The sequence below is a fragment of the Micromys minutus genome, assembly GCF_963924665.1.
Source record: "Micromys minutus genome assembly, chromosome: 19".
Classification (NCBI taxonomy): Eukaryota; Metazoa; Chordata; class Mammalia; order Rodentia; family Muridae; genus Micromys; species Micromys minutus.
Genome location: NC_137954.1, coordinates 21,958,552 through 21,963,309, shown reverse-complemented (window position 1 = coordinate 21,963,309; position 4,758 = coordinate 21,958,552).

The following is a 4,758-nucleotide window of genomic DNA, read 5'->3' as shown; positions in this document are numbered from 1 at the left end:
ACTTAGTGTTGTATAACCACCTGGGGCTTTTTTTTTTTTTTTTTTTTTTTTTTTTTTTTTTTTTTTTTTTGTCGTGAAGATAATTTCTTCTGCTTTCAGCTCTTTCCAGTTGCCTGTAGTTCTTTGTCTAGAGTTGACACCCATGGACTTTTCTCCTTCCATGATGGCATAACTACTGGTATTATCACTGTTCGAGTCTTTGTGTAGGCAGATATTTTGGTAATACTTCATGGATATAGCCTCTCTGACATTTTTCAAAGACAACAATCTCATATCAAACTTCTGTACCTCTGGCTCTTACAATCTTTCTGCTTGTTCTTTCTGAGTGATCTCTGAACTTTAGGTATAGGAACTGTGTCATAGATATACTAGTTGGGATTTGTCACTACACTGTCTCTTGTTCTCTACATTTGGGGTTTTTGGTAATGGTCTCTGACTGTCGAAAGACAAAGTTTCTTTGATGATGGGTGAGGACTACAATTATCTGTGGGTATAAAGATAAATATTTTAGAATGTAGTTAGAAATTAAGTTGGCGTGAGGAGAGACCTTTGGTCCAGGGAGGGCTTGTTTTCCCAATGTAGGAGAATGCCAAGGCACTGAGGTGGAGAGGGTGATTAGGAGCAAGTGCACCTTTGTGAAGACAAGTGGAGGGGGACAAGGGATGGGAGTGGGGTGGAGAAAGGGGGTAACATTTCAAATGTAAATACACAGAGTATCTAATAAAAAATAAAATTAAAAAGAAATGAGGTTGGCTTAGGAAAGTTGTAGGTTCTCCTCGAAGACCCATAACTTCCACAGCTTCAGGCAATTGGCTAGTTATCTAGGTCCAGGGATGGTTTTCTTCTTGATGAGTGGGATGTAAGACCACTTAGAGAGCGGTTGGTATCCTTGTCACTGTTGCACCCTTAGGGTTACTATGCCACGCTGGTCATTGTTTTGGCGCGTAGGTGTTCCTGCTGGGTAGAATTTTTGGTTACTTTTCTCCCTCAGAAGCTTATGTGGTCTTTCTGGTACTTAGAAAGCTAGTCCTCGGGGAGGAGGCTTTCAGGCTGGATGCAGCTGGATCCTCTGAGTCATGTGACTGGAGTGAATGGTGTCATCAGCAATATGGACTCACCTTCTACCTCTGCAAAGCAACCAAGGGCAGTATCATAGCCTATAATGTTTTGGAAGTCTTTTGGTCAACTGTAACCAACAAATAAAAGGGGTCTTCCTATGCCTAATGTGGGGGGTTTTGTTAGGTATACTGTGGTTCTTCAAGTCTGTATTGTCAGTCCAGATGGGAAGATTTCATTTATGCTTTATGTATGCGTGTGTATATATATATTATATACATACTTGTTTTGTTTTGTTTCTGGATTGTTGAAAAGAAAGGAGAAAGTACAATACATTGCAGATATAAAGGTCTTTTTAGCAAGTGGTGCAGGAAGGAACAACTGAATATCCATATGAAAACCCAAATATATATATATACTTATATATATATATATTTGTATGTGTGTGTGTCTATGTGTGTATACATACTCATACACATACACATATGTTCCTTCACAAAAAATAGAATGAAAATGAGTTACAGATGTAAAGGTAGAAACCAAAACAGTATAAACAATAGTAAGTGTCCTAGAAGATAGTAGGCCAACAAAAATTTATATAATGTATGTTTGACTTAGTAATATCTTTGTAAGTAAGACCGAAGACAGGATCTGTGAAAGAAAGAATAGGCAATCCAGGCTTCATTAAAATTGGAATCCCTGCTCTGCCAAAGACATGTTCAAAAGAAGCCACCAATTGGGAGAAAATATTTATAAAATGTATCTGTGTTATTAAGAGAAAATACAAAGAATTCTTAAAACACAACAACAGGGAAATAATTTGCTTCCAAACCAGAATGAAAGCTATACAGACAGCTTACCAAGTAAAATGAATGAAAATAAAGAAATGTTAGACACAATTTGTCCTCAGGGAAAACAAATGAAAGCAGCCAAGACAAATACTTAAGCTCTTGCAGAATGTCTACAGCCTAGAACAATGATATAATTGTTGATGACAGATGTTGGTGACAATTTGGAGTCACTGAAGGAAATGCAGCATTGCCGTCACTTTGGAGGACTGTTTGGCAATTGTCTATGGAATTAAACATATCCCCAGCATAGAATCTCAAGGCTGCATACCTTGGTATTGACTCAAAGGACCTTAAAGTTTCTATCTGCACAAACTTCTGCCCACAGGTATTTATAGCGGTCATCAACTTATCAACTTTCCCAGGGAGATATGAATAAACTTCTTTTCACTCTGTATAGAAAGCACCGATGACAGAGCAAAGTACAGATTGCATAAAGTCTGGCTTAGCAAACCAGTGAGTTTTTTGCACCTACAAGCACACTGACAGGAGCAGCAGTGACTCAGCAGTGACCACTGCAGGTCTCACCTCATCATGGAGTACCACCTCCAGAAAGCTGGGTATCAGAGTCTCACTTTCAGTGAGCTTGTCAAGTCCTTTGTACTCTTGCTTGTAGCTGGATGGGTAGCAGGAGGGGATGATGGTTGGAATCCAAGGTGAGTGAAGTGAGGGACCTGTGACAGTCCACTCAGGTACGACAGAATGTTCACCGCTTCGCTCTTACTACTGTAGAACTAGATCTCTCTGGAGTATTCCCCTTGCTCTATTGTTGTGGCTGCCAGGACAAAGGTATTTGGCTAAGGGATGGCTAGAAGAAAAAGCCATAGGGAGATGAATTATGTCTTAGTCATGATCGTGAGAATTTACAAAGAACCAATGCGTCCATCAGAGGTGACTGAAGAAATAGACGCGCCATATCCAGACAATAAAGTATTCGGCACCCAGCATGAACGAGCTATGAAACAAGATGGAAGAAAGTCAAGGGCGTGTTTCTGTGAAAGAAGTGAATCTGAAAAAAATTACAGACTAAGTTCTTCCAACTATGTGCCTGTAACAGTGTGGAGACTCCTGGATCACTATTTGCCAGGGAGTGTAGGGTGGGTGGGGATGGACAGGCAAAACAGAGTATATAGGGCATTAAAAAAAACCCATCCAGTTACACGGAGAAACAAAAATAAAAACAGATAAAAGCACAAATAAAGAAGAACAAAGTGAGGCTCTATGTAGACTGAATAGCCAAATAAGATTCCAGCGGAAGACAAGGGGCAGCGCTTGCTTGCAGAAGAATTGCAATTAGTAATTGCAGAAGGATGGTGGTAAACATAGAGCCACTTCGATACTGCAGTAATAATTGCTTCAGGCAAGATTCACCAGGGATGCTAAAATTAGCAAAGAAAGTCCAAAGGAGGAACAAGACACATGCTTGTCAAAGTATCTGCTCAACATCAGCCACCAGACAGTGGAGAAGCTCCCAGATACCCCATCATGAAGGGCTCCTGATACCTTGGCTTCACGAATCTCCCCTAGGTTGTTATCAGGAAACACTGGGTTTCTTTTGTGGGCATTCAATCCCAATATAAAAGTAGGAAACTTTAGGATAATTTTGAAGTTTGAGAGAAAACACAACATGCATCCTTAGGAAAAGAAAGTCAAGTTTTCTGAACTGGTGGTCTACAGAGTGAGTAGGCTCTCTCAAAGTCAGAGAACAGCTGGACTGGGGAGGAGAGTGGGAGAGAGAGATAAAGGGTTGAGTGTGAGGGAAAGCAGACTTTGAAGTTTGACCAGTCTCTGCAAAGGGGAGGTAGAAAGAAGGAAAAGAAAAAGTTAAGACTCAGAAAGCACATAGGCTTGAGACAGGTTATTTGCAGGGACAGTTTAGGGACATGTGAGTCCCTACTGCATTGAGATGGACATGTGTGGGTTGATATTAAGGCAATACATGATTGGACAGTGAAGAGATAGGTGGAGAAAAAGGCTGGAGAACTGGAAGAGAGGGAGGAGGTAGGCAGAGATGGATGGAGGAAGAGATGGAGGCAGATGTGTATGTTTCTCTTGGTGCATCTCTAGTTTGATGAGGTTGTTGTAATTATTTCTAAGGGTTTCTATGGGTCTAACTTATCTTTTCTGGATGGGCAGTTTATACTTTTGTCTGCTGATTGTAAAGTTATTGTGTAGAGGGTTTGCGGATTAAGAATATAACACATAGACCTGTTCAATAAGTTGATAGGTGTAGAGTCTTGTTTGTACCGGTTGGTGGAGGAAAGGAACATGCCAGGGTGGTCGTATCTACCTGGGACAGTCGACAAAGTGCTGGATAAAAGGTTAAAACACTTTTTAATATTTATCACAACACACATGAAGTTAAGAGTCAGTTTCTCTTAATAGCTCCCTAGCATTTCCTAACAATCTCACTCTTGTGTTCAGTTAGTGATCAGACCCATCCTGGGCTGTATGCTAGAACATAAAGTGAGGCTCTGTGTTGACTTTACTGAATAGCCAAATAAGGTTACAGTGGAAGACAAGGGTAACATCTGAATGGACTGGTTTTAAGTGCATGTACTGTCTCTGCCAAGGACTAGTCTCAGCTAGGTCTGGATTCCTGAGAGAAGGGATTATTTGAGAGCCTAGAAACAAGAGACTTGAAGTCTAAATCATGGGTCCAAACTGGTGGCCTACATTTGGCTGAGATGGCTTTCCAGACTGTTCTCTGTGTCCTGCTCTGCTCTAGACCTCGTTTTCTTGCTATTCTAAAAACTCTATGGCTGAGACATCTAGTTTTCTGCTCGAGCTAGCTCTCTCTGCTATTAAAGTTCTAAATAGTTTTTGGATCTTCCAAACAAGTAAAAAATCCTGT